This window comes from Sphaerodactylus townsendi, linkage group LG08, assembly GCF_021028975.2.
Source record: "Sphaerodactylus townsendi isolate TG3544 linkage group LG08, MPM_Stown_v2.3, whole genome shotgun sequence".
Classification (NCBI taxonomy): Eukaryota; Metazoa; Chordata; class Lepidosauria; order Squamata; family Sphaerodactylidae; genus Sphaerodactylus; species Sphaerodactylus townsendi.
In genome coordinates, this window is record NC_059432.1 from 15,182,675 (window position 1) to 15,193,706 (window position 11,032).

General features: G+C 86.3%; 1 non-coding gene across 1 annotated transcript; it reads left to right on the top strand.

The window, feature by feature from the left end:
• On the top strand, nucleotides 1-205 carry LOC125438662. Its single transcript, XR_007245369.1, has one exon. It is a non-coding gene; the product is annotated as a small nucleolar RNA SNORA74 (small nucleolar RNA).
• Nucleotides 206-11,032: the final 10,827 nt, after the last annotated feature.

Below are 11,032 nucleotides of genomic sequence, written 5' to 3' on the forward strand. Positions count from 1 at the left end.
TCCAGTGGTAGTCAGCTGTCCAGGACACTGCCATGTCTGTGACAGTGTTACACAACTGGAAGAGGAAAGTACTGTCCCTTCTAGCTGGTTGTCATTGGCTCTGTTCTGGAGGCATCTGACACCGGTGTGGGAGCAGTGTCCTGCTTGTCTGAGAGTGTGCTGTGCGGTTCATAATCTACTCAGCACTAGTCTGGAAGCATACAACCCATGGATCGCATGGAATGTTGCCTTTTGCTAAAGTGGAACCACAGTATCAGTGTAAAACATATTACTTTTATTTTCATAAAGAAAATGTTCTTTAAATTTTATAGTATAAGCTGTTTGTAATGTATTGTGGAAGGCTTTTACAGCCGACTCAACTGCTTGTTGTGGGTTTTCTGAGCTATGTGGTCTGGTGGATCTTGTTCCTAATGTTTTGCCTGCATCTGTGGCTGGCATCTTCAGAGGTGTATCACAGAGGGAAGTGTGTTACACACTGTGTCCATGGCTGGCTAAAAGACCACCATAATAATTTCTATTCTATTCACACTGTGTCCAGTGAGAAGGGAATGTTTAGTGGAGTATATATTGTCCATGATTAATTCCCCACCCTGGGACATGGACAATATATACCCCCTAAACATTCCCTTCTCACTGGACACAGAGTGAATAGAATAGAAATTATTATGACGGCCTTTCAGCCAGTCATGGACACAGTGTGTAACACACTTCCCTCTGTGATGCACTTCTGAAGATGCCAGCCACAGATGTAGGCAAAACATTAGGAACAAGATCTACTAGACCACGGCCACACAGCCCAGAAAGCCCACAACAACCTTTAATACGTACATACAACAACCTGTAATATGTACACACTGTAACAGACTGGCCTCTGTGATAAACCTCTGAAGATGCCAGCCACAGATGCAGGCGAAACGTTAGGAACAAGATCCACCAGACCACGGCCACTCAGCCCGGAAAACCTGCCACAACCAGTTGAATCGGGCCGTGAAAGCCTTCGACAACCTGTAATATGTTTCAAAGCCAGCTAACCTGTGTACAATTCAACTTATGAGAGCAGCAGTGGCGTAGGAGGTTAAGAGCTCGTGTATCTAATCTGGAGGAACCGAGTTTGATTCTCCGTTCTGCCGCCTGAGCTGTGGAGGCTTATCTGGGTAATTCAGATTAGCCTGTACACTCCCACATACGCCAGCTGGGTGACCTTGGGCTAGTCACAGGTTCTCAGAGCTCTCTCAGCCCCACCTACCTCACAGGGTGTTTGTTGTGAGGGGGGAAGGGCAAGGAGATTGTAAGCCCCTTTGAGTCTCCTGAAGGAGAGAAAGGGGGGATATAAATCCAAACTCTTCTTCCTCTTCTTCTTATCAGTTTGTACATTTTTTGGTTCTAGAACTTAAGGGTAGGTTTACTCAGTATCACCTTTTTTGGATCCAACACAGTTTTTCTGTGGATGAAAGGCGGAAAAGGGGTCGCCCTTGACCACCCAGATACACTGCACTGGGGAACAGGAGGCCTGCATAGACAAACGCCATATGAAGTATACTGGCTAGTGTAGAGGAAAATTGAGTGAAAATGCTGTCTGGGCCTTCCCCTGTCTTTATATGAAGTGTCAGCGTATGACCTAGTTCTTATTTTCCTGTGACGGCAGTCATAAAGTCGGCTTAGTTCAGTTCACACCCCCCCCCCCCCCACCCCCCCCCCCCCCCACCCCCCCCCCCCCCCACCCCCCCCCCCCCCCACCCCCCCCCCCCCCCACCCCCCCCCCCCCCCACCCCCCCCCCCCCCCACCCCCCCCCCCCCCCACCCCCCCCCCCCCCCACCCCCCCCCCCCCCCACCCCCCCCCCCCCCCACCCCCCCCCCCCCCCACCCCCCCCCCCCCCCACCCCCCCCCCCCCCCACCCCCCCCCCCCCCCACCCCCCCCCCCCCCCACCCCCCCCCCCCCCCACCCCCCCCCCCCCCCACCCCCCCCCCCCCCCACCCCCCCCCCCCCCCACCCCCCCCCCCCCCCACCCCCCCCCCCCCCCACCCCCCCCCCCCCCCACCCCCCCCCCCCCCCACCCCCCCCCCCCCCCACCCCCCCCCCCCCCCACCCCCCCCCCCCCCCACCCCCCCCCCCCCCCACCCCCCCCCCCCCCCACCCCCCCCCCCCCCCACCCCCCCCCCCCCCCACCCCCCCCCCCCCCCACCCCCCCCCCCCCCCACCCCCCCCCCCCCCCACCCCCCCCCCCCCCCACCCCCCCCCCCCCCCACCCCCCCCCCCCCCCACCCCCCCCCCCCCCCACCCCCCCCCCCCCCCACCCCCCCCCCCCCCCACCCCCCCCCCCCCCCACCCCCCCCCCCCCCCACCCCCCCCCCCCCCCACCCCCCCCCCCCCCCACCCCCCCCCCCCCCCACCCCCCCCCCCCCCCACCCCCCCCCCCCCCCACCCCCCCCCCCCCCCACCCCCCCCCCCCCCCACCCCCCCCCCCCCCCACCCCCCCCCCCCCCCAAACCCCCCCCCCCCAACCCCCCCCCCCCCCCACCCCCCCCCCCCCCCACCCCCCCCCCCCCCCCTCCACCCCCCTCCCCCCAACACCCCCCCCCCCCCCCCCCCCCTCCCCCCCCCACCCCCCCCCCCCCCCCCCCCCCCCCCCCCCCACCCCCCTCCCCCAACCCCCCCCCCCCCCCCCCAACCCCTCCCCCCACAACCCCCCCCCCCCCCCACCCCCCCCCCCCGCACCCCCCCCCCCCTCCGCCCCCCCCCGCCCACCCGCGCCCCCCCCCCCCTCCCTTCCACCCCCCACCCCCACCCCCCCCCCCCCCCCCCCCCCCCCCCCACCCCCCCCCCCCCCCCAACACCCCCCCCCCCCCACCCCCCCCCCCCCCCACCCCCCCCCCTCCCCCCCCCCCCCCCCCCCACCCCCCCCCCCCCCCCCCCCCCCCCACCCCCCCCACCCCCCCCCACCCCACCCCCCCCCCCCACCCCCCCCCCCCACCCCCCCCCCCCCCCCCCACCCCCCCCCCCCCCCACCCCCCCCCCCCCCCACCCCCCCCCCCCCCCACCCCCCCCCCCCCCCACCCCCCCCCCCCCCCACCCCCCCCCCCCCCCACCCCCCCCCCCCCCCACCCCCCCCCCCCCCCACCCCCCCCCCCCCCCACCCCCCCCCCCCCCCACCCCCCCCCCCCCCCACCCCCCCCCCCCCCCACCCCCCCCCCCCCCCACCCCCCCCCCCCCCCACCCCCCCCCCCCCCCACCCCCCCCCCCCCCCACCCCCCCCCCCCCCCACCCCCCCCCCCCCCCACCCCCCCCCCCCCCCACCCCCCCCCCCCCCCACCCCCCCCCCCCCCCACCCCCCCCCCCCCCCACCCCCCCCCCCCCCCACCCCCCCCCCCCCCCACCCCCCCCCCCCCCCACCCCCCCCCCCCCCCACCCCCCCCCCCCCCCACCCCCCCCCCCCCCCACCCCCCCCCCCCCCCACCCCCCCCCCCCCCCACCCCCCCCCCCCCCCACCCCCCCCCCCCCCCACCCCCCCCCCCCCCCACCCCCCCCCCCCCCCACCCCCCCCCCCCCCCACCCCCCCCCCCCCCCACCCCCCCCCCCCCCCACCCCCCCCCCCCCCCACCCCCCCCCCCCCCCACCCCCCCCCCCCCCCACCCCCCCCCCCCCCCACCCCCCCCCCCCCCCACCCCCCCCCCCCCCCACCCCCCCCCCCCCCCACCCCCCCCCCCCCCCACCCCCCCCCCCCCCCACCCCCCCCCCCCCCCACCCCCCCCCCCCCCCACCCCCCCCCCCCCCCACCCCCCCCCCCCCCCACCCCCCCCCCCCCCCACCCCCCCCCCCCCCCACCCCCCCCCCCCCCCACCCCCCCCCCCCCCCACCCCCCCCCCCCCCCACCCCCCCCCCCCCCCACCCCCCCCCCCCCCCACCCCCCCCCCCCCCCACCCCCCCCCCCCCCCACCCCCCCCCCCCCCCACCCCCCCCCCCCCCCACCCCCCCCCCCCCCCACCCCCCCCCCCCCCCACCCCCCCCCCCCCCCACCCCCCCCCCCCCCCACCCCCCCCCCCCCCCACCCCCCCCCCCCCCCACCCCCCCCCCCCCCCACCCCCCCCCCCCCCCACCCCCCCCCCCCCCCACCCCCCCCCCCCCCCACCCCCCCCCCCCCCCACCCCCCCCCCCCCCCACCCCCCCCCCCCCCCACCCCCCCCCCCCCCCACCCCCCCCCCCCCCCACCCCCCCCCCCCCCCACCCCCCCCCCCCCCCACCCCCCCCCCCCCCCACCCCCCCCCCCCCCCACCCCCCCCCCCCCCCACCCCCCCCCCCCCCCACCCCCCCCCCCCCCCACCCCCCCCCCCCCCCACCCCCCCCCCCCCCCACCCCCCCCCCCCCCCACCCCCCCCCCCCCCCACCCCCCCCCCCCCCCACCCCCCCCCCCCCCCACCCCCCCCCCCCCCCACCCCCCCCCCCCCCCACCCCCCCCCCCCCCCACCCCCCCCCCCCCCCACCCCCCCCCCCCCCCACCCCCCCCCCCCCCCACCCCCCCCCCCCCCCACCCCCCCCCCCCCCCACCCCCCCCCCCCCCCACCCCCCCCCCCCCCCACCCCCCCCCCCCCCCACCCCCCCCCCCCCCCACCCCCCCCCCCCCCCACCCCCCCCCCCCCCCACCCCCCCCCCCCCCCACCCCCCCCCCCCCCCACCCCCCCCCCCCCCCACCCCCCCCCCCCCCCACCCCCCCCCCCCCCCACCCCCCCCCCCCCCCACCCCCCCCCCCCCCCACCCCCCCCCCCCCCCACCCCCCCCCCCCCCCACCCCCCCCCCCCCCCACCCCCCCCCCCCCCCACCCCCCCCCCCCCCCACCCCCCCCCCCCCCCACCCCCCCCCCCCCCCACCCCCCCCCCCCCCCACCCCCCCCCCCCCCCACCCCCCCCCCCCCCCACCCCCCCCCCCCCCCACCCCCCCCCCCCCCCACCCCCCCCCCCCCCCACCCCCCCCCCCCCCCACCCCCCCCCCCCCCCACCCCCCCCCCCCCCCACCCCCCCCCCCCCCCACCCCCCCCCCCCCCCACCCCCCCCCCCCCCCACCCCCCCCCCCCCCCACCCCCCCCCCCCCCCACCCCCCCCCCCCCCCACCCCCCCCCCCCCCCACCCCCCCCCCCCCCCACCCCCCCCCCCCCCCACCCCCCCCCCCCCCCACCCCCCCCCCCCCCCACCCCCCCCCCCCCCCACCCCCCCCCCCCCCCACCCCCCCCCCCCCCCACCCCCCCCCCCCCCCACCCCCCCCCCCCCCCACCCCCCCCCCCCCCCACCCCCCCCCCCCCCCACCCCCCCCCCCCCCCACCCCCCCCCCCCCCCACCCCCCCCCCCCCCCACCCCCCCCCCCCCCCACCCCCCCCCCCCCCCACCCCCCCCCCCCCCCACCCCCCCCCCCCCCCACCCCCCCCCCCCCCCACCCCCCCCCCCCCCCACCCCCCCCCCCCCCCACCCCCCCCCCCCCCCACCCCCCCCCCCCCCCACCCCCCCCCCCCCCCACCCCCCCCCCCCCCCACCCCCCCCCCCCCCCACCCCCCCCCCCCCCCACCCCCCCCCCCCCCCACCCCCCCCCCCCCCCACCCCCCCCCCCCCCCACCCCCCCCCCCCCCCACCCCCCCCCCCCCCCACCCCCCCCCCCCCCCACCCCCCCCCCCCCCCACCCCCCCCCCCCCCCACCCCCCCCCCCCCCCACCCCCCCCCCCCCCCACCCCCCCCCCCCCCCACCCCCCCCCCCCCCCACCCCCCCCCCCCCCCACCCCCCCCCCCCCCCACCCCCCCCCCCCCCCACCCCCCCCCCCCCCCACCCCCCCCCCCCCCCACCCCCCCCCCCCCCCACCCCCCCCCCCCCCCACCCCCCCCCCCCCCCACCCCCCCCCCCCCCCACCCCCCCCCCCCCCCACCCCCCCCCCCCCCCACCCCCCCCCCCCCCCACCCCCCCCCCCCCCCACCCCCCCCCCCCCCCACCCCCCCCCCCCCCCACCCCCCCCCCCCCCCACCCCCCCCCCCCCCCACCCCCCCCCCCCCCCACCCCCCCCCCCCCCCACCCCCCCCCCCCCCCACCCCCCCCCCCCCCCACCCCCCCCCCCCCCCACCCCCCCCCCCCCCCACCCCCCCCCCCCCCCACCCCCCCCCCCCCCCACCCCCCCCCCCCCCCACCCCCCCCCCCCCCCACCCCCCCCCCCCCCCACCCCCCCCCCCCCCCACCCCCCCCCCCCCCCACCCCCCCCCCCCCCCACCCCCCCCCCCCCCCACCCCCCCCCCCCCCCACCCCCCCCCCCCCCCACCCCCCCCCCCCCCCACCCCCCCCCCCCCCCACCCCCCCCCCCCCCCACCCCCCCCCCCCCCCACCCCCCCCCCCCCCCACCCCCCCCCCCCCCCACCCCCCCCCCCCCCCACCCCCCCCCCCCCCCACCCCCCCCCCCCCCCACCCCCCCCCCCCCCCACCCCCCCCCCCCCCCACCCCCCCCCCCCCCCACCCCCCCCCCCCCCCACCCCCCCCCCCCCCCACCCCCCCCCCCCCCCACCCCCCCCCCCCCCCACCCCCCCCCCCCCCCACCCCCCCCCCCCCCCACCCCCCCCCCCCCCCACCCCCCCCCCCCCCCACCCCCCCCCCCCCCCACCCCCCCCCCCCCCCACCCCCCCCCCCCCCCACCCCCCCCCCCCCCCACCCCCCCCCCCCCCCACCCCCCCCCCCCCCCACCCCCCCCCCCCCCCACCCCCCCCCCCCCCCACCCCCCCCCCCCCCCACCCCCCCCCCCCCCCACCCCCCCCCCCCCCCACCCCCCCCCCCCCCCACCCCCCCCCCCCCCCACCCCCCCCCCCCCCCACCCCCCCCCCCCCCCACCCCCCCCCCCCCCCACCCCCCCCCCCCCCCACCCCCCCCCCCCCCCACCCCCCCCCCCCCCCACCCCCCCCCCCCCCCACCCCCCCCCCCCCCCACCCCCCCCCCCCCCCACCCCCCCCCCCCCCCACCCCCCCCCCCCCCCACCCCCCCCCCCCCCCACCCCCCCCCCCCCCCACCCCCCCCCCCCCCCACCCCCCCCCCCCCCCACCCCCCCCCCCCCCCACCCCCCCCCCCCCCCACCCCCCCCCCCCCCCACCCCCCCCCCCCCCCACCCCCCCCCCCCCCCACCCCCCCCCCCCCCCACCCCCCCCCCCCCCCACCCCCCCCCCCCCCCACCCCCCCCCCCCCCCACCCCCCCCCCCCCCCACCCCCCCCCCCCCCCACCCCCCCCCCCCCCCACCCCCCCCCCCCCCCACCCCCCCCCCCCCCCACCCCCCCCCCCCCCCACCCCCCCCCCCCCCCACCCCCCCCCCCCCCCACCCCCCCCCCCCCCCACCCCCCCCCCCCCCCACCCCCCCCCCCCCCCACCCCCCCCCCCCCCCACCCCCCCCCCCCCCCACCCCCCCCCCCCCCCACCCCCCCCCCCCCCCACCCCCCCCCCCCCCCACCCCCCCCCCCCCCCACCCCCCCCCCCCCCCACCCCCCCCCCCCCCCACCCCCCCCCCCCCCCACCCCCCCCCCCCCCCACCCCCCCCCCCCCCCACCCCCCCCCCCCCCCACCCCCCCCCCCCCCCACCCCCCCCCCCCCCCACCCCCCCCCCCCCCCACCCCCCCCCCCCCCCACCCCCCCCCCCCCCCACCCCCCCCCCCCCCCACCCCCCCCCCCCCCCACCCCCCCCCCCCCCCACCCCCCCCCCCCCCCACCCCCCCCCCCCCCCACCCCCCCCCCCCCCCACCCCCCCCCCCCCCCACCCCCCCCCCCCCCCACCCCCCCCCCCCCCCACCCCCCCCCCCCCCCACCCCCCCCCCCCCCCACCCCCCCCCCCCCCCACCCCCCCCCCCCCCCACCCCCCCCCCCCCCCACCCCCCCCCCCCCCCACCCCCCCCCCCCCCCACCCCCCCCCCCCCCCACCCCCCCCCCCCCCCACCCCCCCCCCCCCCCACCCCCCCCCCCCCCCACCCCCCCCCCCCCCCACCCCCCCCCCCCCCCACCCCCCCCCCCCCCCACCCCCCCCCCCCCCCACCCCCCCCCCCCCCCACCCCCCCCCCCCCCCACCCCCCCCCCCCCCCACCCCCCCCCCCCCCCACCCCCCCCCCCCCCCACCCCCCCCCCCCCCCACCCCCCCCCCCCCCCACCCCCCCCCCCCCCCACCCCCCCCCCCCCCCACCCCCCCCCCCCCCCACCCCCCCCCCCCCCCACCCCCCCCCCCCCCCACCCCCCCCCCCCCCCACCCCCCCCCCCCCCCACCCCCCCCCCCCCCCACCCCCCCCCCCCCCCACCCCCCCCCCCCCCCACCCCCCCCCCCCCCCACCCCCCCCCCCCCCCACCCCCCCCCCCCCCCACCCCCCCCCCCCCCCACCCCCCCCCCCCCCCACCCCCCCCCCCCCCCACCCCCCCCCCCCCCCACCCCCCCCCCCCCCCACCCCCCCCCCCCCCCACCCCCCCCCCCCCCCACCCCCCCCCCCCCCCACCCCCCCCCCCCCCCACCCCCCCCCCCCCCCACCCCCCCCCCCCCCCACCCCCCCCCCCCCCCACCCCCCCCCCCCCCCACCCCCCCCCCCCCCCACCCCCCCCCCCCCCCACCCCCCCCCCCCCCCACCCCCCCCCCCCCCCACCCCCCCCCCCCCCCACCCCCCCCCCCCCCCACCCCCCCCCCCCCCCACCCCCCCCCCCCCCCACCCCCCCCCCCCCCCACCCCCCCCCCCCCCCACCCCCCCCCCCCCCCACCCCCCCCCCCCCCCACCCCCCCCCCCCCCCACCCCCCCCCCCCCCCACCCCCCCCCCCCCCCACCCCCCCCCCCCCCCACCCCCCCCCCCCCCCACCCCCCCCCCCCCCCACCCCCCCCCCCCCCCACCCCCCCCCCCCCCCACCCCCCCCCCCCCCCACCCCCCCCCCCCCCCACCCCCCCCCCCCCCCACCCCCCCCCCCCCCCACCCCCCCCCCCCCCCACCCCCCCCCCCCCCCACCCCCCCCCCCCCCCACCCCCCCCCCCCCCCACCCCCCCCCCCCCCCACCCCCCCCCCCCCCCACCCCCCCCCCCCCCCACCCCCCCCCCCCCCCACCCCCCCCCCCCCCCACCCCCCCCCCCCCCCACCCCCCCCCCCCCCCACCCCCCCCCCCCCCCACCCCCCCCCCCCCCCACCCCCCCCCCCCCCCACCCCCCCCCCCCCCCACCCCCCCCCCCCCCCACCCCCCCCCCCCCCCACCCCCCCCCCCCCCCACCCCCCCCCCCCCCCACCCCCCCCCCCCCCCACCCCCCCCCCCCCCCACCCCCCCCCCCCCCCACCCCCCCCCCCCCCCACCCCCCCCCCCCCCCACCCCCCCCCCCCCCCACCCCCCCCCCCCCCCACCCCCCCCCCCCCCCACCCCCCCCCCCCCCCACCCCCCCCCCCCCCCACCCCCCCCCCCCCCCACCCCCCCCCCCCCCCACCCCCCCCCCCCCCCACCCCCCCCCCCCCCCACCCCCCCCCCCCCCCACCCCCCCCCCCCCCCACCCCCCCCCCCCCCCACCCCCCCCCCCCCCCACCCCCCCCCCCCCCCACCCCCCCCCCCCCCCACCCCCCCCCCCCCCCACCCCCCCCCCCCCCCACCCCCCCCCCCCCCCACCCCCCCCCCCCCCCACCCCCCCCCCCCCCCACCCCCCCCCCCCCCCACCCCCCCCCCCCCCCACCCCCCCCCCCCCCCACCCCCCCCCCCCCCCACCCCCCCCCCCCCCCACCCCCCCCCCCCCCCACCCCCCCCCCCCCCCACCCCCCCCCCCCCCCACCCCCCCCCCCCCCCACCCCCCCCCCCCCCCACCCCCCCCCCCCCCCACCCCCCCCCCCCCCCACCCCCCCCCCCCCCCACCCCCCCCCCCCCCCACCCCCCCCCCCCCCCACCCCCCCCCCCCCCCACCCCCCCCCCCCCCCACCCCCCCCCCCCCCCACCCCCCCCCCCCCCCACCCCCCCCCCCCCCCACCCCCCCCCCCCCCCACCCCCCCCCCCCCCCACCCCCCCCCCCCCCCACCCCCCCCCCCCCCCACCCCCCCCCCCCCCCACCCCCCCCCCCCCCCACCCCCCCCCCCCCCCACCCCCCCCCCCCCCCACCCCCCCCCCCCCCCACCCCCCCCCCCCCCCACCCCCCCCCCCCCCCACCCCCCCCCCCCCCCACCCCCCCCCCCCCCCACCCCCCCCCCCCCCCACCCCCCCCCCCCCCCACCCCCCCCCCCCCCCACCCCCCCCCCCCCCCACCCCCCCCCCCCCCCACCCCCCCCCCCCCCCACCCCCCCCCCCCCCCACCCCCCCCCCCCCCCACCCCCCCCCCCCCCCACCCCCCCCCCCCCCCACCCCCCCCCCCCCCCACCCCCCCCCCCCCCCACCCCCCCCCCCCCCCACCCCCCCCCCCCCCCACCCCCCCCCCCCCCCACCCCCCCCCCCCCCCACCCCCCCCCCCCCCCACCCCCCCCCCCCCCCACCCCCCCCCCCCCCCACCCCCCCCCCCCCCCACCCCCCCCCCCCCCCACCCCCCCCCCCCCCCACCCCCCCCCCCCCCCACCCCCCCCCCCCCCCACCCCCCCCCCCCCCCACCCCCCCCCCCCCCCACCCCCCCCCCCCCCCACCCCCCCCCCCCCCCACCCCCCCCCCCCCCCACCCCCCCCCCCCCCCACCCCCCCCCCCCCCCACCCCCCCCCCCCCCCACCCCCCCCCCCCCCCACCCCCCCCCCCCCCCACCCCCCCCCCCCCCCACCCCCCCCCCCCCCCACCCCCCCCCCCCCCCACCCCCCCCCCCCCCCACCCCCCCCCCCCCCCACCCCCCCCCCCCCCCACCCCCCCCCCCCCCCACCCCCCCCCCCCCCCACCCCCCCCCCCCCCCACCCCCCCCCCCCCCCACCCCCCCCCCCCCCCACCCCCCCCCCCCCCCACCCCCCCCCCCCCCCACCCCCCCCCCCCCCCACCCCCCCCCCCCCCCACCCCCCCCCCCCCCCACCCCCCCCCCCCCCCACCCCCCCCCCCCCCCACCCCCCCCCCCCCCCACCCCCCCC